Source organism: Ornithodoros turicata, chromosome 1, assembly GCF_037126465.1.
Source record: "Ornithodoros turicata isolate Travis chromosome 1, ASM3712646v1, whole genome shotgun sequence".
Classification (NCBI taxonomy): Eukaryota; Metazoa; Arthropoda; class Arachnida; order Ixodida; family Argasidae; genus Ornithodoros; species Ornithodoros turicata.
The window spans coordinates 120,025,735-120,053,666 of record NC_088201.1 but is presented as its reverse complement, the minus strand read 5'-3'; the positions used below and the strand labels follow the sequence as shown (position 1 = coordinate 120,053,666).

Sequence of the window (27,932 nt, the reverse complement as noted above, 5' to 3'; positions counted from 1 at the left end):
TTAGACGATGAAGCAATGATCCCGAACACATACATGTAAGTTATTAAAAATGTAATGACGTTACGTTACTCATTACTTTTCTCCCAAATGTAATGCGTTACCATATAACAAATAAGAATTCTTGCTTCCTAGTGGATTCCCGGATCGCGTCCGCAAACATTGGGCGCTTCACCAAGGGGATGAAACTCGCGAGTTCCTTTGCGGACTAAAGTGAGGCGCTGCGAGCCTTTCGCGTCATCAAACGTCATTAAACGTCAAAATTTTTAAGTCGAAGCGCGAGTTCTCTACCGAGAGCATCCCATTGGCTCCTGCGGCCGCTCCCCTGGTATGCGAGCGCTCATTGGTCGGTTTGAAATTTTAACCTTTTCGTGGCGCGCGTGCGCGTAAGCCGGCACCGCCGTCTCTGGGGTGCCGGAGAAGCTCGCCGTAAAGTTTCGAAATATGGTGCAGCGGGGACGCACGCAAATCATCTTTACCGGTACCGCTTTGGATGGTTTTTAGTGCCCGTCGATACCGACTCTGCAAAACTCGAATCCTCTTGGATACTTCTGCAAGTAAATTCAGTGATAGATAAGTGGAAGGCAGGTCTGCTTCGCTTGCTTGGCGCGACAACGATTCAAGAAGGATCAATACTGTGTTTTCCCACTCGATGGCAGGTAAGTCAGTTCCTATTCCATTCTGCCGCTTAGCGTAGCATAGCATAGCATCGCACCTGTGGCGTGTACGCAACATCTCGGCCGGTAGAATTTTTAGTTTTCACGTTTTCTGATCCTTAATTGTTCTGGTCTTTCTTGCTCAGGTATCAACTAGGTACTGCTCAACTCATATCTGCTTCAGAAATGCATCTGTATGGACGCAATCGAATGATTATACCACTCTGAGTGGTTGGAACATCATGTTTCGGCTTAGCAGCTGCAGAGGTTCCTTTGTGACGGGTCAGGCTTGACATGTGACACTACACAAGCAGCAAAGGGATATGGACATGTTTTCTGTCATGCTGGATTTGTGAATGTGTGTGCCTGTGCAGTGAATTTTCTGATCTACTGTGAAATCTTCCACGTGAGACATATCAGTTAACAGTGAATGCGAAGTTGCTTTGGCATATTACTCGAACTTCAGAAACAATGTTCATGTGAAGTTTGTGTTTGGCGCAGATACAGAAGACTGCATATGTGTGATTTGGAAATACCAATCGCGAAAAATAAAGCACCTTGTGCAACAGAAAGAGCCAACGCTTCCGCGTTTTATTTATTTCACTGGATGTGAACGAAAATCCAGAACCGCCAAAGCGGGGGAGAGAACAGAGGGGAAAGGGAAAAAGAACGCCTCGGCAGCGTCGCTTTACGTCACCCGTCACCCAGGGAGACAAAATAAAACAAAGCAAAAAACTACTCTACCGAGGCCCAACGATTGGCCCGACGTCAGAGGTCACGTGAGTTTTTCCCAACAATAGAAATATACTACACGTTCATTCCCCTGGCTTCACCAGGCTGTGTGGTGATGGTGTTGGGGTGTTGGGGAGCGCTTTGCAACGTTCTGAGAATGCTGAATGACTTTTTCTGTACGCTTAAGATATTTCAACCGTTTGAAGCGTATAGAACTGAACAAGAGACCAGCGATATGAACAGGCATCGCAAGAGAGGGCCGTACAAACGCTACTTAAGCGACACCAACCACGAGGTGAGTCCGTGCTTACGCTGGTTACCGTATCCTCCCGTGGCGACTGAGAACTCAATTTCTATGGATTAACTTATGTAGATGAGAGAAGTTTCGTTGCAGTGTTCGCATGCACCAAACATTTTACGTGCAGCGGGACTCTAAACCTACATTAGAACCAGCTTTTGGAGCCGTTTTCCCTTGTTTATAGTTGGCAATGCGCGATATTTCGTACAAAGTAGTACGTGCATTGGTGGGGTGCTAGCGAGATAAGGCCGACCAGGCCAAGGAAATAGAGAGAAGAAGAAATTATCAAGGAAATAGAGAGATGTCATGGGTTAAGAATGGCCGCGCCATGTACACTAGCGATGACATCAGGCTTTTCTCTTTCAACGCTGTGCATCCTACGGCGCCCAGTCGTAACAACGCCTGTGCTTGTAGGTTATTTCGTTGAACCGTACGCAAATGCAAACATTTGGAAGATGATATACTATAACCACTATTATGCTAGGATCCTGATGGTATTAGTTTTTTTTCTTCTCCCGTTTAATACGTGCCTCGTCAGACTCGAAAACGGTGGTCCATCCAAGAGCAGCAACAATATCATGGCAATGATATTGAACACGCCAGGGGTACACAGTTAGGCAGCAGTGAGCCTCAGGTATATTCCAATAAAATTTCTTTTGACAGTATGGAGACTTCAATGTGCCGACTCCATTGTGAGGTTTTCAGCCCTGTGAATAATGGACGACTTTTTTAAATATAGTTTAACCTACAATCAGAATCTGGAGAAGCACATAGCAAATGATTGTAATAAGGTAAGTAATAAGAATTATTTTTTTGGTGCGGCTGTGTTTTCTTTTCTTTCTTTTTTTCCTTCGTAGTGAATATATGTATGTTCTGGTCCGTGGCACATGGGATTGCTATCGCTATAACTTTGTAACAACGATGTCTTGAAAACTATTTTTTCCCCTGAAAATTGATGTATTTTCGTTTCTCTCTTGACAATTTTGTCAATTTGTGTGCCAAATATAGACTGATACTCTTAGAAAGGCATTTTCTTTATGTCATTAACATATTACGTTTATAGTCCATTATATTTGAAACATAACATTTTCAATTTTGTACTCATATCCGTGCTCTCTCTATTAGGAGCTGATGTCCAACGTTGCCACTTCAGAAGTGCTTCACAAAGCTGCAGCGAGCTTGGCCCCTGACTTGTCTTCGTCCTCTTCCGAGCTGTCGGATGCAAGTGATGTGTCTGAAGTTGAGGATGATGCTTACTTGAACAGCAGTGCCGAAGAAGAAACACAGAGTGATTTTTCGCAACCTGACTCTGACTCGCCGCTATATGGGGGTGCTGAAATAACAGTCATCCAAGCGTGTCTAATATTAATGACCTTCTTCAGAAAGTTTGCGTTGACAACAGAGTGCCTGCAGGAACTTCTCTTCATCATGAGCAGCCTGCTGCCTACGCCAAATTCCCTGCCAAGAAGTTGCTACACCCTGTTCAAGTTCCTCGGATCGTTCAGAAAGGGCAGAGGTGCTGTCGAACACTACTTTTGCAATTCGTGTCACCAGTACTTGGATCAAAATATGAGGTATTGCCCTTGCTGCGGGAAAGAAGCATCAAACAAAGGCATTTTTCTTCAAATTCTTCTATCTGACGTCCTTCGTTCCTTCCTGGAAAATGAACACATGTATAGGTATCTCACGTAACCCGAAACCAGGACCCGGATGTTGTCTAATGCTCTGGAAGATGTTTTCTGTTTTCGAACACTGACGGTGTCCAGGTATTCAAGAGTTCTAAACGATCATTGTAGCCCATCCTTTGCGTCATTCCAGAGTTGGCACCATCAATGAGAAAGCGATTTCAGATATTGGCTGGCCTATGGTTTGGTGTGAAACCGACTATGAATGCGTTCTTGCGACCATTCTGCAAGGAAGTCCAAGAGCTCTTTAGAAACGGTCTTTCATGAATCCACCCCATAACTGGAAGAGAAATGACCTCCCACATATCGGCACCAGTTTGCGCAGTGGACGCAGTAGCACGGGCTATGATACAAAACCTAAAGCAGTTCAATGGAATGTGGGGGTGTTCGTTGTGTGAGCACCCAGGAGAAAGCTACAAGACCGTCGCTCAATCCAAGCCTGTTTATGTGTATCTTCCTGGGAAGAATTAGACTCTTCGCAATGCCTCAAGGATAAGTGTTCAAGCTATTAGAGCGGTGGAAGAAGGTGAACTAGTAAGGGGTGTGTGAAGGGTCGCACTGTTGTCAGCATGATACCTGGCTTTGACGCTGCATGCAGTTCCCCAGCAGATTACATGCACTCAGTGCTCCTTGGTGTCGTCTGTTACTTTTTGCTCTCATGGCTCGATTCAAAGAACAGAAGAGAGGCCCGGTACTTCGGGAAAGAGGTCAAGCAGATCGACAGGAAGCTGGAGAAGATTTGTCCTCCCGATTATGTCAACAGAGTTCCTCGATCTGTCAAGGACAGATTCTACTGCATGGCGTCTGAGTACAGAGCATGGCTGTTGTTTTATGCACTCCCTGTTCTCAATGGCATACTGAATCATACCCATCTTCAACATTTCCTGTTGTTAGTCGCCGCAATCCACATTTTGATCGGGGAGGCGATAAGCACAACCGAGCTCGAGGCTGCTAAGGAAATGCTGGATAGCATTGTCACACTAGTGCCCACCTTGTATACACCTGAGTTCTGTACATTCAATGTTCACCAACTGTGCCATTTAGTAACTTCCGTCAGAAGGTGGGGACCTATGTGGGCCTCGTGAACGTTCGTTTTTGAAAGTCGTAATGGGGATCTTATTCGAATGATCCATGGATCACAGGCTATTGAGAAGCAGCTTGCTTCACTTGCATTAATTGGAAACTCTCTGTCAGCCCTCGAAGCATATGCAAAAAATGCCCCACTTTGTGCTGTTGTTGTGGACAGGCTGCAGTCCGTTCACTTCACGAAGTGCTGTGTACCGAGTGGTGAGTTTGTTTTGCACGGACAGCCATTGCATCGCAGCATGGGTTTCTAATGGTAATTTGGGTCATCCCCAGTGGCTGTGTATGCCCGTGCAACAGTGGGCTTAACTACGTTCACATCGATGTTGTACAAAGGCTCACTTGGACACTGTGGTTACACTGTAATGTATAAAAGGTTGGACATGACTAATTATGGAGACATTGAATGTTTCGTCAAAAAAGGGGGGACTTGCGTATGCTATCATAGAAGAAATTAAAGTTGATGACGGCTCGTGGTTAACTCATGCGGGGACTTGTCATACGGCACACCACATATTAAAAGCATAGGCTGGTGGCAGGACAAAAGTGGTTGTGCCAATAACAGCACTGCTGAAGAAGTGTGTACGTGTCCTAGATTTTATTCGTGTGCCACCAAAGAATGTCGAGATGAATTTGTAAGTGCACATGATGTAGTGACCCTCCAGGGCAGCATGACGACAACCTCTACAAAAGTGAGACGTTTAATCAAAGCCCTGAGGCAGCAACATCAAGAGCCGGAGCAGAAAGACCCCGCTTGCCAGAAGCCGGTTCCTTTTATCGCCACCAAGTGTTCCACCTTCCTCGTGGCACCCTGACGATACCCATGAGCCTTGCGGTGATGCCGATGTTGATGAAGCTGAGGGCAGAGTCGTTACAGCTCCTCCGCCGTTCGAAGAGGTCGACACAGTCGATCCTGATAATGATGCAGGAAGCACGAAGATGCACGACTGGCTCCACGAAATGCTTGAGTGGTCGTTTAGTTCTGCGAATACTTGTATACAAAGTTCAGGGCGCAACGAGCAAGCAAAATCCAGCCCTCCAAACACCGACCGAACAAACGGCAAAATTTCCCTGATACACACCAAAGAAACCTACTAAAATCCTACCTTACGGAGAACAGGTCCGTTGCCCCCCCCCCCCCCCAGCAAAAGTCAACCCAAACTCCGGGTTCCCAACTAATCCCGAATTGAAACAGAGACGCATAAGGAAACCTCTGCTCTAGCCCCTAGCTACAGGAGTAGCGGCTCAAGCAATCAGCATTACCGTGATGCTTTCCTTTCTTGTATTTCACGGTAAAATTGAATTCTTGTAGGATTAAACTCCATCTAAGAAGCCGCCCGTTCTTGGGAGACATGCTTTCTAGCCACTGCAGTGGACAATGATCAGTTTCAAAAGTAAAACGAGTTCCGTAGAGATAGCAGCTGAACTTTCGAGCAGCCCACACTAGGCAAGCGCACTCCTTTTCAGAAGCACTGTACGCTTGCTCGCGAATCGTTAGCTTACGGCTAGCGTAGAGAATCGGATGTTCTTGTCCGCTTTCTTCCTTTTGGCACAAAATTGCCCCTAATCCACGGTCACTAGCGTCACACTGGACAAACAAAAGGTTTGTCATAGTCTGGAGCTCTTAGTATTGGCTTACTAACTAGTGCCATTTTCAGTTCCTGAAAAGCTTTTTCTCTTTCTTCGTTCCATCTGATGTCATTCGGCTCCCATTTTCGCAAAGCGTCAGTAAGCGTCAGTAATTCTCGATGTAATGCTGGTAGTAACCAGCAAGCCCCAAGAATGTCCGCAATTCTGACTTTGTTTGTGGTCTTTTGAACTCCTTCACTGCGGCTATTTTAACGTCCATGGGCCGTCGTTTACCTTGCCCTATAATGTGACCCAAGTACTGTATCTCAGCACAGCCTAGCTGACATTTTTCAGCTTTAACTGTGAGTCCTGCTGAACGCAGACGATTAAACACAGCTCTTAGATGTCTTAAATGATCCTCCCAAGAATTAGAAAAAATGGCTATTTCGTCCAAATAAGGCAAAGCAAAATTTTCGGTTCCTCTTAAAACTTTGTCCATTAGTCTTGAAAAGCAGAACGGAGCATTCTTTAAGCCGAAAGGCAACATTAGGGGGCGAAATGTACCTAAGTGACAGATGAAGGCAGCATATCTGCTCTCTCTCTCTGTTAGTGGGACCTGCCAACACCCACGAATGAGATCCAAGCTGGATATGTAGCGTGCATTGCTAATCTGCTCCACTCTTTCTTCGATATTAGGGATAGGATAAGGCTGGTCTCTAGTAATCGCGTTAAGTTTGCGATAGTCTATACAGGGCCTAGGATCTTTCCCAGGTGCCTCTACTAAGAAGATTGGAGACGTGAAGTCGCTATCTCGCGGTTCGATAATATTGAGATCAAGCATTTTCTTAACCTCTTGTCCGATGATGTCCTTCTGTTTGGGAGAAAGCCGGTACGACGTTGCTTGGACGACACTCTCTGCCGAAAGCTCGATGTCGTGTTCAATGAGACTGGTTTTCCCAGGTCTTTTAGCAAATAGGTCACCAAACTCTTGAATTACTTCCTTCAAGTCTTCAAACTGACTATTTGACAAGTTAGTAGCCTTACAAGCCTTCGCGATAACTTCACTGACTGAAAATGTATCCGCTGTTTCCGGTGTCTCAGCAATTCCTAGTGCCATCTCTTCAGGCACATTTACAGTGAGATTAACTATGCACTGGCGTTCCACGTACGGTTTCATCAAGTTTACGTGATATATCTGAACCTTTTTTCGTTTCCCGCCTAGTTGAACTGCATAGTCCGTATCCGAAAGTTTGTGCAAAATTTCGACAGGGCCTTCCAATGAACTTGAAGCTTGTTTTGCCTAACAGGTCTCAGGATCAGTACTTTATCCCCCTCACTGAACTTACGTTGCCGGGTAGGTCTGTCATAGTAGCGTTTTGTTCGAGTCTCTTTCATGTTTTCTTTAACAACATCTTGCATGAGGTGCATGCGTTCTAACAAATCAAGTACATACTGCACTACTGTCGAAACTTCTCCCTGCTCTTCCCACAGTTCCCGTAACATTCTAATGGGAGATCTTAGTCCGCGACCATATACTAGTTCCGCAGAAGTGAAGCCTGTGGTTTCATGACACGCAGTTCTACAGGCAAATAGTGCAGCAGAGAGGCACTTATCCCAACTCTTTTCATTCTCAAACATAACGCTCTCAGGGTACGTGTTAGGCCTGAATGCCATCTTTCTACACTGTTTGATTGTGGGTGATAAACAGAGCTGTGGACAACTTTTATACCACATCTTTCAAAGAAGGTACTCGTCAGTTCGCCAGTCAAGACACTTCCTTGATCTGATTGGATTTCTGCAGGAAATCCATCTCTTGCAAACACTGATAATAAAGTATCCACAACTTCTGGTGAAGTTACTTGTTTTATGGGGACTGCCTCAGGAAACTTTGTTGCGGGGCAAATCATTGTCAAAATGTACTTATTCCCCGACTCAGTAACCGGCAGTGGTCCTACCACATCAATCACAAGACGACGAAAGGGTTCAGTTATTATCGGCACTAGCGTTAGCGGAACTTTACCCTTTTCATTAGGCTTACCAACCCTTTGGCACGTATCGCATGATCTAACATACTCTTCGACTGCCTTGAAGCTACAAGGCCAATAGAATTCTTGTAAGAGTCCCTTCTTAGTCTTCTTGAACCCTAGATGCCCCGACCAAGCATTTGTATGGCAAAGCTGAAGGAGGTTTTCGCGATATTGTTGCGGTACTACCAGCTGATTAAAGACGCTTCCTCTCCTCCCGTAAAAGCAACGGTACAGAACTCCTTCCTTCAAAAAGAACCTCACGTTCCTTTTCTCTGTTCCTTCCTTTGCCCAGAAATAGGGATCTTTCAAGGTAGGATCAACCATTTGGTGGTCAATTAACGTTTGCCTGTCGACTTTCAGGAGATTTGTGAAACTACTGGTTATGGGAGACAGAATACTACTTGTCTTGTCCCTTGCAGGACCTTCGTCATGAGCGCATATTTCACGTCGTTCTTTTACATCCGTGGTTTCCACAGCAGGTTGCTGTGTTCCTACCGGCTGCTGCGGCGCTGCATTTTCGTCATTCATCTTTAACTTGGAAGTTATAGTTCCCTAGTCTTTGATCGCGTCAGAGCGTGAACTATACCTTCACCATAGCACAACCCTTTCGCCTTCAGGAGCTCATCTGATCGATTAGAGAAAAGATAAGGATACGATGTTGAAAGATTTTGTGAAACAGCTGCTTCGGTGCGCAGCTCCCCGAACGGTCCCTTAATGTGAACTTTTGCCAAGGGCAAGCACACACTCTGTTCTTCTACAACTTGCTTAATCCAGACACTTTCACCGGTAAAATCCCCACTCTGTACGTATGACGGGTGTACAATATCCATGGTTGAAGCAGAATCACGCAAGACCCTGCAAGTCCTGCCATTTACTTCCAACTCCCGCATCTAGGGACTCAACAGCGCCATGTTGTCAGCGTCTTCGCTAACATACGAGAAAACCACTTTCGGTTTAGGACATCTCGCTGCAATATGCCCTGCTTGATTGCAGTTGTATAGCAAACCATTTTCCGTTTTGCTTCTTAAGCTCTGCTTTTAGAGTCTTCCCTGCGGCTATCAGTTTCTACAACTTTAGGAACTGTCTCTTTCCTATCTTTTTCTTTAGGAAACTGAGCTGGTTTCTTCTCATTCTCGCCGTACGTCCTAACTTGACGATCTTGGCGACGCGCTTCTCTGCGCATGACGAAGTCCTGAGCGAGCTCTGCAGCTCTTTCAACTGTCTCCACATCCGTTCTATCCTGAACCCAGAACCTCACTTTGTCGGGGATTCCTCGATAGAACTGCTCTAGACAAACACTCCAGAACTTTGTCCTTATCCTTGAAAGTATCCGCGCTCTTTAGCCACTCTACCATTGTGGATTTAACGTTGTACGCGTACTCGGAATAACTTTCGCCAGATTTTATTTCTTAACTCCTAAACTTTTGCCGGAAAGCTTCAGTGGATAACCTGTACTTTCGCAAAAGGGCTGCCTTTACTTTTGCGTAGTCGTTCGCGTCCTCCCTACTGAGGCCGGCAATCACACCTGCTGCCTCGCAAGGTAGAACTGACAAAATACGATGAGTCCACAAGCTTTCAGGGATATCGACCTTTTCGCATGTTCTTTCAAAGTTTACCAGGAATAGGCCAATATCATCCCCTACTTTGTAAGGTTGCAAAAGCCTAGATATCTTGACTTTGTCATAATCGACAGCTCTAGCCGAACTACGTGACGTTTCTAAGCGCTTCTTTTCGAGCTCTAACCGTTTGAGTTCAAGCTGAAACTCCATCTGCGTATGTTCAGCTGCTTTCTGTTCTGCGGCCTCGGCTTCTCTTTTTTTTTTTCGAGAGCTTCGGCCTCTCTCCTTTCCTCGAGAGCCTCAGCCTCTGTCTTTTGTTCCTGAATAACATCCCAAGCTTCGCTAAGCTCGTCCTGCTCTACCCCTGAACCCTGAATGGTGGCTGTAATCTGAGGTTTCCTCATGGATTTCTGAGCCTCGACCTCAGCTTCTCGCAAATTAACAAAAGATCCGCTTTTAGCAGGCATTTTAAATCCATGATGGAGGGTTCCAGATCTGTTCTTCAATTAGGCCTAGTCGGCACGTGCGAATTCGAATCTCTAGCAAATTTCTAACTTGGCGTGGCTCAAAGGAAACTATGCTGCTCACCCAGCCGACATCCGAGGAACAGAACCAAGTCGCCGTAAGCCCCTGCGCAGATTCCGTCAGCAAACAACGCTTTCGACGATCCTTGGCCAGTCATGAACCGAGCCTTGGGAGCAACCAAGCGTCCGAGACGTAGGAGTATCCAAGGATCCGAGGCCTGGGAGTATCCCGCTGCTGCCTACCAGTTGTAGTGACCCTCCAGGGCAAGCATGACGACAACCTCTATAAAAGTGAGACGTTTAATCAAAGCCCTGAGGCAGCAACATCAAGAGCCGGAGCAGAAATACCCCGCTTGTCAGAAGCCGGTTCCTTTTATCGCCACCAAGTGTTCCACCTTCCTCGTGGCACCCTGACGATACCCATGAGCCTTGCAGTGATGCCCATGTTGATGAAGCTGAGGGCAGAGTCGTTACAATGAGCAGCCTGCCCTTTGTGATTAATATAGTGCTCGCAATAAAGTAACCGAACATTACTGTGTGTTTCAGGATCTCTGTCTGTGTCACTTTCTTCTGTGCCTTTCAGTTCACCTCCATGATGAACATTACTAAATTGCTTGTGTTCAATATGGAAAGAGCAGCAGGAAGTTTTGTAGATTGGAACGAATTAGCCAATTCTTGCACATTCTAAACACATGCAGCTAAGGGTGCAGCAAAAAAAGCTGCGACAGGCCTTCACGCATACTGATATGCTCATCCTCGACAAATAACACAAATTAATCAGTCAGTTTACCTCCGATTTCACAAGTGGCAGTGGCGGAAACATTTCACTGTTCGAAATGATCCAACGTACACTGCAAGTTCATTACATGCGTGCTGCTAGTGTTAGACTGACCGTGCCAACAGTAATGCACTCGTACCATCTAAGCAAAACTCCCCAGATGACCCTGGCAAAGAGAGGAGTTGCAAGACAGCTGGTGTAAATCTGGTTATGTACAATATGTCAGAAACAAGAGTAAAAAATAACCTGTGAAGCATTTTGGATTCCTTGTATCAGTACCAGACCTGTAAAAATTACTTTTCTGGTGTAATTGAGTTAAGGTTACAACTACATGGTGAGAAAAGTAATCAAATTACAGTGACAATTACATTATATGGACAGTAATTCAATAAAAGGGCAATTACCTCACAAAAGTAATTGCGTTACATTGAATTACAATTACCAAATTCAGTCGAATGTGCACTTTGAAGCACATACTTTCATGCATTCCAAGATGAATTTCGAAGCCCAAGTTATAGTACACGGAAAGTACAAGACTAGAAAGTTTCAACAATTAATACCCAAGTGAATGACGTGCTGCAATCTTACTTCATAATTTGTCTGCCCTGCTTGTTCTGATAGGAACATGACGGGTTCTTTAAGGATATGCTAAAAATAAAACCACTGGCTTATAGTACTGGAAGCCAGTGGTTTTATTTTGATGAAAATACAAAAATTCCTGAACAACCTAAACCAGTCTTGAATCCGGGAATAATGCGGCGGGATCCGGTCGCAATCAGCCGGTACCAGGAAATTCCGGGAAATTCCGTACCACAGGCATATCACAGCAATATTGCTGTGAGTTCTTTGTTGCTCGAGTAGAATCAATTCCTCAATCAACGATTCACAGCAAACAAACATGCATCGAATATGTGCAAACATGCACATGTCTTGCAGTGTTCAGTTGCATTACGTCATAAAAGTTAAGTACCATTAAGTACCGCACTAACTTAGAAAAATGTCGCAAATGTCATGTATCTCCCGCCTGTTCACGTAAGTCAGGCGGAGGAATCCGGGTTGATTCCAGCGACATTCATGCGGATTCCGGCCGGCGGCAACCTGAATCCGGCCGGATGCCACCCCCGGAATTTCCTGATATCGGCTGATCGCGACCGGATTCCGCCGTATTATTCCCGGATTCAGGCGTGATTCAGGTTATTCAGAAATTCTCGTATAGTTTAAGCGATATTTTGTCAATTTTCAGTGCTGAGGTTTATGCCCTTATTGTTGCGCTCAACCACATCTTGCAGACACACAGATCATCATCGGTTATATACACAGACTCTCTTAGTGCAGTTCATGCCATATGTGGTCTCCACATGCACCAAAACCTGCTGGTAAGACGAGCACAGTATCTTGCGCGTCTTATACAATGAAAGGGCCACTGTTTGTGCATTTGTTGGGTGCCTAGCATGTAGGCATAAAGGGAAATCAGAGCGAGGATCGTGCTGCAGCTGCTGCTTAGGATACTGACAGTACGCCATTTGAGATTCTTCTCAGTGATCTCCTGAGAGACCTCAGACATGTCATCAACAAGGAATGGCAAAGTTCTTGGGACACGAAAACTCTGAACAAATTGCACACTATCAAACCTAGGATAAAACAGTGTGTTCAACACTTCGAAAATCAATTAAATGAAGTTTTATCCAGCTGTCTGAGAGCTAAACACACCTTCTTAACACACGGGTATTTTTTCAGAGGTGAGGAAATACCACAGTGCGAGCACTGTGGGACAGCCTTGTCAGTTATGTGTATACTCATAGTTTGCACTCATCACGAACACCATCGTCAACACACTTCTCACTGTTTTACCAGTATGGGATTCCTCTTCACCCAGCGCTTTTGGTGGGGGACGAGTGCTTTTTAGCTTTCCTATTTTGACTTTAAATGAAATCGATTATTTTTAGCTAGTTTTGATTCGTACCATTGTCGTGGCGCTCTATGGCCTACGTTGCCTTTGCGCCATTAAGATCCTAATCATCATCATCATCATCAGCATCATCGAATAGCTCAAATGCAAAATGTGTAACTTATATGCATGCTCTACATGCATGTCCCATTAGCATCGTTTCTGGGTGTGTGACTCAGCAGAAATTGAACAAAACACAGTAGCATGACATGCCCCCTTTTTCTATAGTTCACCGCACGCACAGGGTTTTCGTGCAGGAAAAGAGTTTCCACGAGCCAGACTTTCATGGTGAGGCCGAGACGGGCAAAGTTACCCTTGTGCAGTGGAGCAGCCTCCACTCTAAACCTGGTACCTTCTAGTAAAGAGTAAAAATTTCAATATCTTTACCCTCTATTTCAGAAGTTACCTTGTAACCTATGGGTAATACCCTCTATAAACGTTACACAGATCACCTATAAATAGAGGTTACTGTCTCTTAACCGCCACACCGACGTAAAAGTTACAGTTTCGCAAGGCCATGGCTGTCTCTAAGACGCTCGCCTCTTCACAGACGCTACAGACCAAATGGTGCTCAAAATGAGCTCTCATCAATGCAGAACGCACACTGTCATTCGGAACATATAGCTATAATATACGTAATTCATCTAAGGCCATCCAGTGGCGAAAAGTTAGTAATCACTACATGTACAGATTCACATGCACAACAAATTAAAGGAAGAAATAATCCCAACTAGAGCATATGTATTATTTAATTGGCAAACCTGGAACTACAGCTGAGGCAAGAGCACGAGGTCGTCACAATACCAACACTTCAGCTGTGGTGAATGACATTCAGTTTCAAGGAGGTATACTATTTGCAGTCCTCACGTTGTTGCAACTTCCTCTCCAGTACGCCGAAACATTTCAATTCCTTTCTGATATGTCAGAAAGATACATCAGCGACGCGGCTATGGTTAATCAGAAGCACACGAATAAGTAAAACACAAGGACGGCAGAAAACTAAGCAAATAACGGACGTATATCACACACGTACCCACTGTGTTGAACCTGTGAACCGTGTTAGAGAGACAGACTGTGCTGTGGTTAGGGTTCCTAGACTGTCCAGCAAAAACGTAACCACGTAAACTTTGTAGTGAACATATAGAAATACCCTGATAAAGTTCCGCCACTTGACCCTTGTCCATTCTTCACAATTCTGAACACGATCCACAGATCGTACGGACGCAGAGACACAATAACGTAACGCACACTTATCCGCTACTCTCGTACTGAATGATTGAATGTGCGGCTTGGATGAGAACACAGTGACTTTTGAGCAGTACCTTTTATACAGGTTACCTTGCAAAGAAACACGAAAAACAAACGAAGGAAATTCAAACGCGGAATTCGTTTAGAAGTTACAACGTTCCTATAAAGGGTACATTTATAACTTACGACGATTGGATTTCCGTTGAACACTGAAGTAACCTCTATTGCTCCTCCAGTGTCACGTTACAAGTCGTGTTTAACCTCTAAATAGAGGTATCGGACGTGTAACCTCTACGATATTTGGAAATCTACGTCTATATAAAGGTTACACATAGCTAAAAGTTGCAATAAATGGTACCGTGTTAAGAGTGTAGATCGTGATTATCGTGCTGCTAAACGAGCACAATCATGAAAATAATGTTCTGTATGGCCAGCATAATGACTTTTAGCACAGCGCACATGTTTTTTTTTCGAACGCTGAGCAACACTGCTGACACGGTCACGTAAGGCGGAGGCGGAGGCGGAAGAACATGTTTCTTTAGCGGAAGACGAAGTTCATTTCCGCATCGTTGCAAAATATAAGGTACACCATTTGTGTGCGTGTGTAGAAAAGGAGCATGATCTGGCTGCCATCCCACTGACACACATGCATTTCCCGTTTCTTACCCTAAGATAGTGGTTCAATACATTGCAATATGGTCCAACACTCTCTTTGACGGGAACATACTGGTGTGTAATGTCAGTGCAACAAGAATACTAAAAAGGGGATAATTCGACTTATCCCCTTATTGCATACAAAGGTTGTGAAGACACACAGTTTCAGGATAATGTATTTCGCACGGCTGACTATATGACTATAGTTCACCCTAGTATAACCAAGCTGGGAAGCATCCTGGCGCCCACCGGCTGCGCTCTCAGGGCGCTTGCTTTGAAAATATGCTTTGATCGCAATAATTCTTCTGCGTGCCACTACAACTTTTCTATGGGTAGCACAATATTTTTCAGCTAATTTGAAGGCGATATTTAACACAGCTAACGAAATGCCCACTAGGGCACAACTGATCGCCGCCGTGGAAATTTGTGCATGCGGTTCTTCCCGCAGTTTCTCTGTCGAGTTGTCGTGCCGGTGAGAAAGTTATCCAGTTTCCGTCGAGAAATCCGTCGTATGCGGTTACCGCTCAAGACTGGACTGACGACAGGACAACAGCACTGCTTTTCGAGAAATATGAACACAAGGAAACACGCTATATGCCCCCACCCCCAGCCATGGATCATGATGCCGCGAAAGACATGTTACTGGCTGCCTAATTCTTTAGGAATACGTTTCCCAAACTCTTAAACGAAAATAAGAGAACATCAAGAGCGCATAAGGAAATCGTTATAACTTACTGTGTGAGAGCTGCAAGTTCATAATAATGTTATAAACAATAAGCTGATGAAGTTCATTTGCCAATGTAATCAGTTAATTTAATCAGTTACTTCACAGAAATTATTAAGTTGTTTCAGCATTGACGAAGCAGAGGAAACATGGATTTAACACATAGCGAGCAACAAAAGGATTTTACATATTGCAACAGCTCACAATTAGCCTCAGTGCAGATGTAGAACAGCACGGGTGAGAGCAACGGACATTTATACTAAAAACAGTGACTTTGCTTGCTGTTCTAGTCACCAAGCAGCAGCACAGGGGAGTTTAAGTTGCGCAGTAATCGCTTGCACTTGCTTGCTTCTGGAAATTCTCTAACTGGATACAAGATGAGAACTCAGACAGATGAGGGTTAAATTACTATAAACACCTGAAGATACGGCCTGGGCACTATTATATTAAATGCACCCGACACAAAATGGCTTATGACTCACGTCGCGTACGCTAAGGATATGTTGGTACGCAAGTTCTTACATGCTGCTAGCATAATGAAGAGTAAATATCTTTTAGTTATCCGTCCAATGCAAATACGATGTTGTATAAGGAAGTTAATAAAGGGTGCACTGAATTTTCCTAGTTTTACTGTCTTCATCACATCCTCATGTGGGAATCAATGCAAAACAGATCTGTTCGATCGACATACTACAGCAGAGACACATAAAAGAAAAGAAGGAGCATCACGCAAGTTACAAATGGCATCGCCTACACTTACCGCTGTGCAGAGGTGCTGACGACGGGTGGGTCTCACTTTCGCATGCGACAAAATGTGTACCTGCAAGGAAATAAATTTGTAATAAGGGGAAACCAGAGAAGCTTTGGGGGGCGGGAGGGGGGGCTTAAAAACGACAAGGAGGGCGGGGGGATATGTAACACGGCAGTCAGCTGCAGTTTCATAGTACACAAGTTCCCGTTCCAGTTCCAAGCACCCGTTCACATTTTACTGCTCCCATTCGAAAACACACTCTGTAAGACTACTTCGCAATGACCAGTAGCAGATAAAAATAAATCGCCAGTGCACACCCTTAGTTTCAAAATTAATAATGTTGCAAATTTCACATTGAGCCCCTTAAATCGTTTGTAGAAGTTGCGACACTTTGTCTCAAGTTAAACGTAATTACTTTCATTGATGTGAACCTATCAGTCCAAGTTTTACAGCAAGGGGGTTATAGACACTGTGAGCGTAGTGCCTTCTCCCCCCGCTTACCATTGGCGGCGCCCCGGTGCCAAGTCTCGCCCTCTCCCCCGCTGCTGGCCAGAGTGTTCTCCTACCTTGCCTCGCGTGCGGATGCACGCTCTCCCGTTCGTCAATAAACCAGTTATCATTATTATTATGTAGCCACAGTGACTCCAGCCTTATTCACCTTCATCCCTTCATCATTCTAATCATCACTCCATTTCTCATCATCACCCCACCCAGTGGCGTCGGAACTATTTTTCCACTGGGGGAGCGAAAAAAAGTGCTACCTTAAACATCATCATCATCATCATCACTTATTTTCCTCGAGGGCTCATGGTGGTGTTATACATGGTTTCTGCACGAACTGTAAACGTGCACCTAGCAAATGGCATGTGCATCTTTGTACAGTAGATCTAAAGTAACATTGCAGAAGTACTGTAATTAAATAGCGCTTGGTGGTGGGTTAGTTGGTATGAGTTCAGTGCGTCCGGCTTTTTTTACTTCTGCGCAGTGCCGAGACCTCTATGGCAAGTAATGTGTAGGGAACTTCGCGGACTTGTCCCCGGGAATCGCCGTCGCGGCATGTACGTGTGCCGGGACTGGAAGCGAATATCGTCTGACCCGCAAGCCTTCTGCGAATAAACCAGATTTTCCTGGGCCCGTCTGGAGCTCAGCAAGAATGTGTCCCTTTGACACCCAGCCTTTTGACTGGGTGTTACGCTGTCGTTATAACTCCCGGGCGACTGAATAAGAAAAGCCGGATAAATGAAAACAGCGGGTAAATTTTGGACATCGGTACGATGGAAAGCGAGGAGCCACCAATCAGAATATTATACTATGACGGGTGAAGATAAGTAGTAAGTACTGGACTCTCACAGTGCACAACGCTACAAGGCTCCTGGACGCCATTAATTAGCAATTAGAGCTAATTGGAACCCCCCACATTAATCAGCATCATCCAATGAGTCATCAAACTAATTGGGGAACGTATAACTCGTGTCCAGACCACCCGAGCGTTGTGCACTACGAGAGTCCATAAAAAATAAAAAAAATAGATAGAGAGAGAGTGGAGAGAATGAGTTTAGATGAGTTGAAGATCAACGACGCCATCTTGAAGAAAGCGCCCGGAAAGGCCGCTGTCCGTCGCTGGGCGACGGAGCACAGAACCAGGTTGCAAAGCATCGCAGCTATGACCACCAGTTCCGGACATCCTGTGACGTCAGCTGTGACGTCATCACGGCATGTCTGGGCAAGTTAGGACAGCTCTGGACATGCAAGGAGAAAAACACTCGTAATACAGAGGCCCGCAAAGCAAGAGTATGCAAACCATCAATAGCTAACAACAAAAAGAATTAGTTACACAACAAATGAGCCCACCAGAACAGGAGCGCAGAACCATGCGACTGCTCCATCCGAGGGGCAGGCAGAAACTGACTCGTAATGCTTTTTTGTCCTGTATAAAGCCCCGCAGCTGCACCCCCTAGCGATTACTTTCTCAACTAATCTCACAACAAAATTATTAAGAATCACGCCAGCGCTACTCCCGTACCCAAGGCAGAAGAAGACAGAAAATGGCGGGGATGCCCGGACAACAGCAACCAACACCCGACGTGCACTGGCACGAAAATCGCAAACAAAGCCTGAACAAAGTTGGCGAAAGCTTTAGTTACACAACAAAGCACCTCACCACAGCAGGAGCGCAGACCGATGCGACTGCTCTCCATGACAGCCAGCCAGAAACTGAGCGAGCGCGGGGAGCGCACGTCTGCTTTCCGCGACAGCCGGAGAGAAACTGACTGGGGCGCCGCTCCGCGGCCGCTACGCATACGCGCTCCTAGCGCCCTCTGGGGCGACCACCTCCGAGAGGCTACGAGTGAAGAGCATCCCTGCGCCCCCTGCTGGCCATTCTCATTGGTCGTGAGGCTAAGAGAGAAGAGCATTCCTGCGCCCCCTGCTGGCCGTTCTCATTGGTCGTGACGTCATCCTATTGTCTCAGGGCTACCCTGTTTTTTTTTCCACTAATGCTCCTTTGGTCAATCTACAATGAAGTCACAGTATGACGTCATCATGCACCTGCGTGGCTCAAGGACGCGTACGCTCTAGACAGGGGACCTATTATTTATTGAATCACTATCCCATGATTATTTCCTTTATTCTTCTATAACGATTGAATAGGAAACTATTGCAGTAGAGCACCATCCATGAAAGCTGATCGTAGGAATTCCAAAGTCTTACTAAATGAGACTTGCAAAAGAACAAAATATCCTAACACGTAACTCCATCAACGGCAAATAAGAGGACTAGGTACTCCACAAATCAACACAGAGTACGGGTAAACAGGAGCGCAGAACTCAGGGCAGCACTATCGTCAAGACAGAATGTACCTTGTCAAAAAAGAAAAAAAATACAAAACGTCAACACAGGAAAGCATGCATATCGGGGCATGTCAGAACACGTCAGGACAAATTGTGCGACTGCTGGGCAACAGAGGAAAACAAACACTTGAACAGAGTGAAAAAGGCACTCACCATCATTTTTCCCGTTCACAGCATTCCCTCATTGTAAATCCGCTCGTCACAAAATCCACCTGCATCGTCGAACACCATTCACCAGTGACGAACCACACATCCGCACCCCATCAGAGGCAGACAGAACCTCACCGAAGCTACGTCCTTCCACTGACGGCCAACGCCAGGAGCAAAATTTGCGTGTCCAGACCCGTCAGTGTCCAAGAGAGAAGTGAATCCTTGCGCCCCCTGCAGGCCGCTCTCATTGGTCGTGACGTTATCCTATTGTTTCAGGGCTACCCTGTTTTTTTGCACTAATGCTCCTCTAGACAAGGTCAACCTGAAACAATGGTCTCGTGGTATGACGTCATCATGCAGGTGCGTGGCTCAAGGACGCGTACGCTCTAGACATGGGACCTGTTATTTATTGAATCACTATCCCTAGATTATTTCCTTTATTCTACTATAATGATTGCATAGGGAACTATTGCAGAAGAGCACCATAGACAAGAGGAGACTGTAGCATTTCATTCCCAAAGTCTTACTATACAGGGAAAAAAATAATGGTTCAGCAAGACATGTCCATCCCAGCCGAGAGCCATGCAGCTAAGTGAATAATGACGCTTTGTTCCTCCTGAATAATGTCACACACCTGTCCCCCTCGCGGTTACTCTCTTAACTAAATGAATCGCAAAATTATTAAGAATAGCTCTACTCCCATTCAAGGCAGCACTATCGTCAAGAATATTTCTTGTACAAACAGAGAAAAGCTACATGTAGAAGGAAAGCATATCAGAACAAGCCCAGGCATGTCAGTGCATGTACAACAAGGGGGAAAAAGCGAAAAGAAACAAAGAAGGAAACCAGCATCAAACTATTTCTAAGCACACGCACTCCTCTTATTCAAAAACAGTGCACATCATAAATCCGTCCAGGGCAATACACACCATTTTTCTATTGCTACACTTTTTTTCCAGTGACGGTCAATGCATTGCTACAGACTGCGTAACGTCATCACATCCTGTCTGAAGAAGAAGACAGCGGCAAAGACTCCTATTATTCATTGAATCGCTAGATTATTTCCTTTGTCCTACTCTTAATGACATTCATTCTCTCATTAAAATTCAACAAAAAAGCACCCTGCATATTAACGATTTTCACCCCCAAGGCTCATCATGGTCGTTAGAATTACAGTAAGCTACCACTGCTCTTTTAAAATAATAAGTGAGACCACGCAACATCACCTTCAGGATTATGTAATACATGACCCTTTCTATGCTCATACATTCGTTGTCTGAGGCTACACCTGCGAGCAAAAAGGCGCGGAAGCCGGAGCAAAGTTCCATTGGGCGCACGCCAAAGCACAAGACAGAACGCCTATACGGGAACAATGATGGCATTCGTGTACTATATTAATGATTATTGCATTGCAGTTTAGAAAAACTACTACAAAACTATAATTTTAGGAGCCCATTAAAATTCTACTTTCTATGGAAACTATAATTGCCCTATTACTTGGATCGCTATTAATGAAGCGCTCCAATTTTTTCTCTCTTCCCATTTCAGCCTTGTCATGCAGGGAAGCAGACTCACATCCAAAATAATTAATTTACACTGAGGGTGCCGTGCTTCAGGAATTCCTATCCTGCGCTCAGATGCAAGCATTTCTTCACGGACACCTTTAACAGCTGACTTCCTCAACATACCGAGCTCCTAACAACATCTAACAAACAATCAGAGAAACCCTCTTCTCAGCTGTACCATGCGACTGTCTTCCTCGTAAAATCGGTGATCTGAGGAAGAGAGCAGCGAAAAATGGCGCGCACTTGTGCTTGCCTTCAAAAAACTGAAGCATATGCCAATAAACCAAGAAAAAGTCACTCATGTCTGGTGTCTGATAGTGCCACATACACAGACGCATTGCCCTTGCGTAAAGAAAGCACAGGACAGGGATACACAAATTTCCTTAGGTGAGCAGGGAAAAGGCTTAAGACCTCAGGTCACCACACATCGCCACGCGGCTAGCACAACATGACACCAACAACAACATACTAGCAGCGGGAAGAATTGCAACACTGCTAAACAAGTCCAGACATGCCACGAGGACGTCACAAATCAGGAAAAAAGCACACGCACGCACGCACGCACAGAGGACAACGCATTAAACACACGGTGCGCTCAGGAGCTACGAAGCTCAACGTCTAACACAAGGCGACAGCAACAAGATATTAGCGAAGAGTAAAAATTGCAACACTACTGAACAAGTCTAGCCATGCGACATCGCATACAAAACGCTGCTCATCGGGGAAAGGGCCTAAGCCTGCGGCGAATCATCATAGAGCATACACAACTTCATTTTTCTATTTTGCGTAAACTAAACGCGGTCTGCTTGGAAAACGACGCACAAATTTTCTTAGGGAGCAGAGAAATATAGAAATTTGTACTCCGTGCTCAGATACCAGCATTTCTGCTCAAAAACCTTCAAAATTAAGCACTGCTTACTTCGTCAAGATATCGAACACCCAACAAAATCAAACAAACAACCCCACTTCCACTGGTAGAACACTATTCAGCTTTTACGCAGGAGGCTTTCTTCTACATAAAAGTAGAGAAAATAAGAGCAGCGAAAAATTACACGCACTTTTGCTCGCATAGCTATAAGAGAAAAAATAACTAAAATAACGACGCACACGCTAATAAACTGTGACAAAGACACCCATTTCTGCTATCAGATAATTATTGCATAATGCTAAATACTCATTTGCATTGGCCCTGCGTGGTGAAAGCACAGGACAGGGATACACAATTTATGTTAAGTGAGCAGGGAAAGTCACTTCTACTCGAACAGCTTAATACCATAAAGTCTGAATTTTTGCAAAGAAAATAAAGCTTGAACAACGCTACGAAGGTGACAGACACATACTAACAAACAAACAAACACTTCTTCGAGTCTGTATTATCTCTTAAAAAATAACGAAAGCACACATAAAAAATCAAATCGGCTAGGTAGCCTACCAGACGTTGTGCCTTAAAGTTGGCTGCACGCAATGCGCGGAAGCATGCTGTGAAGCCAACTTGCGGTTTTGCTGGATACACATGAAGTCCGATTCCAATTGGAAATCGCGCTAAGGACGTGCCAAACGTGGAATTTTCGCAAAACTAATCACAATACCTGGAATTCTGTTCATTTCAGCGGGAATGCTGTCGCTTGTGCTCCATTATTCGAAATTTTTCGAATATTCGAATTTCTCGATTATCAAATTTTCGAATACGAATAGGGTTCGAATATCAACAATATTCGCACAATATTCGAAATTTCGAATATTCGCACACCTCTAGTGAATACTGACACTCAACGATATATAACAAAAAACAAACAAATTCCATTCTCATGAACTCTCCTCTGCCGAGCGGCTTTCTCCTGCTCTACCTGGATGCTGACTTTTTCCCCCTCACCTACATTCTGAGTAAAAGCAGTGAAAGAAGAAAAGAACCGCGAAAAATTACACGCATTTGTGTCACAGGACAGGGATACACAAATTTCCTTAAGTGAGCAGGGAAAAGGCTTAAGTCGTTCCGCTCAGGAATAATCGGAGAATCACCGCTTATCGCTACGCGGCTAGCGCTTTAACAGCGCTACGAACGTGACAGATACATACTAACAAACAAACAAACAACAGCAGGACCGGCGTCGGGCACTCATAAGATACCCTGCCCAAAACAAAGACTTCGCCAGGTTCGCGAGGCAATTCCATTAAAAACGCTCGTCCTATCCTACAGATAGCAATGCAAACGCGACTGCCCTCATTTTTTAAACCACTATTTCACGCAATAGTACATAAATGTATCACTCGTGCCACACGAAAAGGCAAACACTTACTTGTCAAGTGGGGTCCCAGCGCGTGCGCGCTCGCGCACACACACAGGCACACACACACACTAACATTTTCACACTCACAAACACAAAGTCTATTTTCACAACCACATAAATCCATATTATTCCTCAGGTCAATAATTATCCTGCCATCGCCAAAAGACGGCACAGACATGTATGCTTACGCAAGACAATCGGTCCTCGTTCCGGATGTAATAGGATATCGCCACTCGGCCGGCGCGAACCACTAAAGAAAGAAAGGAATGCATGTTCGCTACGAAGAAAAACGGTGCCGTGCTTCTACGCAGCGATCATTATACAGACGCGTAAATGTGAACATCATTCGCTACACACTATAGCTCTCATCATTTTTAAACCAAACCGTGTTCATGGGTCTTCACTAAATAGGTGAGCCGATAATGACTCCAAATAAAATCAAATAAAATAATCATTCCAGCATCGCTGGCTGCAAGCTTGAGTACCCAACAGAGCAGCGCGCTCCTATCAACACGCCTTGGGCTGACCTTACACACCCGAAGCCTTTTCTGAATACATTCTGCCGGCGCTGGAATAAAAGATTTATCGCAAGGGTACTACGATGTCAGCTCTGTTGCTGTTTCATATTGTTTTCTAATGGGAAAGCAGAGAAGCTGACTGGCCCATACACTAGCACATCGTCCGGAAGGTGAATCAAGGAATGAACATTGTGAGACACCTCTCTTGTCCCATAAATCTCGACAAATTCCTCAACAAAGAATCTTAGGAGTTCTTTGGCATGTGCATTCTGCTGGATGCATAATGTTTTGTCTGCCAGGATGAACAATGCGCAATGAAATGCGCGAGGAAATTTGAGTACACACTGTCAGTCACACGCAGTGCAAGTACAACTGGGTGAAGGTAAAGTAGGAAGGTTCGAAACTCGGCTGCCTTCCAGTGTTCAAGCTCGTGTATCCCTCGTGGTTTACGCCCAAATTCTCAAGGTACATGGCTGTGACATGCATGCAGTGAAGGTAATATCTCTTCGCGAAGTGCTGGTCCCACATTACGTGGACCGAATCACGTCAGACGTACCCCGTGTGACACCTTAGCAGCAGAGGTGCATAATGTACACAGTCAACTGTGAGTTCTGTGAGGATGCTTGTGCCGTGATGCTGGACCTTATCGATCTGCTTACGAAACGTGTCATCAGACCTTAGGGGTGCATCCAGATCCAGGAATACAGTGGTTGTTCCCGACTGGGAACCATGCGTGCTGGATTTATATCATGAACTGTACCCAGTGTGTTTTTTAGTCATTCCGATAAAAGCACGGGCAGGTGTCTCGCAAATGAAATTTGCAATGCAGACCCCAATTTGTCTCCCAGAAACCTCTATCCCATTTTCCAGCAAGCATTTTAATTCAACCGTCAGTAGTTCCAAATACTTGTTTGAAGGTGACGGTTTAGAATGCCCAAAGTATACTTCGACAAAAAATAGCTTTTTACTCTTGGCATTCTGAATGAGGCATTGTATTGGCCACAACTCGGCACGAGAACTACTGGAAATGGGAAGCCCATCAACACTGATTGACAGTGACACTTCTGATAACATGGTATCATCCATCAGGGCCAGTGAAATGCCAGCGGCAAAACCGAAATGAACGTACTTCCCAGGAGGCATGCCCACAAGTTGTTTTTTCAAACGCGGGGTACCCAACAAGGTACGGGTATCCGCCGACAGATTAGAATGACGTTGATGTGATCTTAGTAATTTGAGAATAGCACTTACAACAGATGTTGTAATTGAGGGCCCATTCTTTCTATTGGACGGCAAAGTGCAGATGTGCAGATGTGCAGAGCGCAAAGCCACCTATGAGTAAAGTTTCAAGCGCATGGAGCAACGTGTCTCTGAGACGGGCGGCGTCGAGCAAAAAATGTCGCGTTTGCCCGTGTCTCATCTCGCCCCACCTTACCCAAATGATAATAATTATTCGTGACCTTAAGCTTCCATTAAAAAATCCCTACTATTTTTTGGTATGAGATTAGAAAGCAGTAAAATAACAAAATCAAAACGCAGAGAACGAACAAAAAAGAAAATGGTTAACATTTCCAGCAGTATAATTTAAATACTTGCCGATTGACGAAACAGATCTTAACGAACACAATGGCATGGGTGCTTTTTATTGAGTCCGCTCATGCTCATACTTCCTACGAAACCGCCGAAGATCCATCTTTCCGAACATAAAAGTCAGTGAAGTGAAAAGAAGTGAATGCGCGCTGGCATGTTCCGGCTTTTAAGACGCGGGGCCGGCGTCTTTGGGACGTCTAATATAGGCGATAGCAGGAATGACCCAAAAGGCGCGTCTCATGGACGTTGTGGGGATGCTTACATTTCCTAGTGGATGTTCGGACCCTAGTGGGCTGTCCACGGGCGGTTTATGGCTCTGTGGGCGTGGGAGATGAAGCTTTCCCACTTTTGCCGAACCTAATGCGGCCATACACAGGGAAGAAGCTTAAAAATGAAAAATGCTGTGTTTAACTACAGGTTGTCAAGGGCCAGGAGGATCATCGAAAACTAATTTGGGATTCTTGCCAGCAGATGTCGTAGTTACCGACAGCCGATAACAGCAAGCCTGCCAACAACATAGTCATAAGTACGGTATGTCTGCACAACTGCCTCCGCACATTAGATGAAGCACAAACTGTTGAAGATAATTGCTGTTGTCCACTTGGGTATGTAGGTACCGAAAGCATGGCAGGTGATGTTGTGCCTGGTAGATGGAGGTCATTTGTGACTTGCAATGGTGCCATCAGGGATGTGACGTCCCTGAGAAGCATCATGTATTCTAGTGATGCACGGAAAGTGCGGGATACACATGCAGACTACTTCTGCTCTGTTGGAGAGAAGCCAGGTGAATACAGCGTAGTTCGTCGTGGATGTCAGCCAGAAATATAAGCTCGAGGATGCACTGAAATGATGGGTTTTTCTGACACTTCGTATGGCTGACAGGTGCACCACAATGGCTATGTAAAAAGCAGAGTGACACAGTTTTATAAACTCTGTATTTAATGCATAAAACAGTTACTCATAACCATGTGTCATGTCAAAAAGTAGCTGCTGGATGCGCAATTGCCCAAGATGTTTTTGTCTCTCCTCAAGGTCCGCAAGCATTGGCCGGAGGCTCAACAAAAAAAGAGTATCGCTGTCCTGTCTCTCATGTCTATACATAGCCCTTCGAAGGTGCTGAGGCTCCGCTCGTTTGCCTCGTTGCAGACACGAGCACTTCTTGTAGTGTTGAAATTGTTTGCTCCGGCCTTCTGCGCTTCGGTGGCCTTGCATAGCCAACTGGAGCAGTCTCCCCGCGGTCTTGTTGATCCTGCAGAGACTGGAACTCCTACGTTGGCGTGAACGCAGAGGTCGACGAGACGTCCCGCAAAATAATAGTTTGAACAAAGGTCAGAAGAAATATTGGCATGCGGCAGGCCTGTGCGTCATGAGAGAGCCTAAAGTTTTCGAGAAATATTTTTTCTAAATACGTGGGGTAAAAATCGGGTAAATAAACATGTGCTCTAAATTCATTCGAATTCGGGTGAAACAGCTTCTAGTCCGCTAAATTCGTGGAGAAATCTGGTTGAGTTGCTCAAACTAACTGGTGGTTCGGTACACACAGTGACGTAACTGCATTTGCTGCCAAACAAGTTAGTGTGCATTCCTACAGACGTCGCAGTGAGTGCAATTTGCCGGCTTAAATTCTGGTTTCGCCCTAAACAGGCAAGCTTCAGTTCGGGGAAGAATCGGGTTAAGTCCTAAAACTTCAGGCTCTAATGACAATTAGTTGTGACAAGTCTTCATGAGCAAATCATAAGCAATGCTTCGTTAAATTCCAAAGGCCTCTTTGGTGATAAGCTAAATTTGGATTCATGCGCCCGACATTTGATGTATAGCAAGCAGGGATGGGCATAAATACATTTTTTTGAGTATTTACATATAAATACAAAATACTTTGTTGAAAGAGGTATTTAAATTATCTGTATAAATACTTTTCAATATGAGAATTTAAATACAAAATATAAATACAGTATTTAAACATCATAACTACTACAATAAATACTGTGAAGAAGATATCATTCGGAATTACAGAAATAATAATGATCATAACAAATCAGCAAGACAAAATGGCAATTTTTAGAGATGGGACGAATCCACGAATCTTACGAATCTCGAATATTTCGAATCCTTTCTTTAAAAGGAGTTTAAAAAGCGAGTAAAAAACACACTCTTAGTGAAATGTGTTTTGGAGCAGAATATGATGCGTTTGTTTAATGAAAAACAAATTAAATAATGCTTCAGTTTCAGGAGAAAATATACTTATACAGTTCTTCTTAAACGTAATATATTTAACATGTTGTTCATCGACTACAAGAAATGCATAAATTCTCGAGTCTGAATTATTTCCATAAAACTAAACAACAATCAAAAGCAAAACCAGATTACTGTTAAACTTGTAATGTAACAGTTCCTGTCGGCCGATGAGGCTTTCGGCCGACTCCGGAGGCGCCAATTTGAAAAAGAAACAAACAAACGTGGTTGGTGGATTCGAAAGATTCGATTCGCCGTTTTGGGCAATGGGATTCGGATTCGCGAATCTCGAATCCCTGCCTAGGATTCGTGTATTCGCGGATTCGGTTGGCACATCCCTAGCAATTTTAATATTACAAGTTTCTCGAAGACTGCATCTTCTAGGTATCTTCTGTTCAGCCGTAGAATCAGATTCACAAAGCAGAACACCTCTCCACAGGTGATGATGAAGAAAGGTTGGTATTAAATTTGACGAAGATGCTTCGTATAACAAGGTAGTCGGGTAGC

General features: G+C 44.7%; 1 long non-coding RNA gene across 1 annotated transcript in view; it reads right to left on the bottom strand.

The window, feature by feature from the left end:
- LOC135368463 (uncharacterized) overlaps positions 1-18,109 on the bottom strand; it is a 291,834-nt gene extending 273,725 nt beyond the window's left edge. The window contains exons 1-2 of the long non-coding RNA XR_010414782.1: positions 18,085-18,109; positions 17,813-17,972 (exon numbers count right to left, since the gene is read on the bottom strand). This is a non-coding gene — a long non-coding RNA (uncharacterized LOC135368463). The remainder of the gene's footprint in view (positions 1-17,812; positions 17,973-18,084) is intronic.
- Between the last annotated feature and the right edge of the window lie 9,823 nt (positions 18,110-27,932).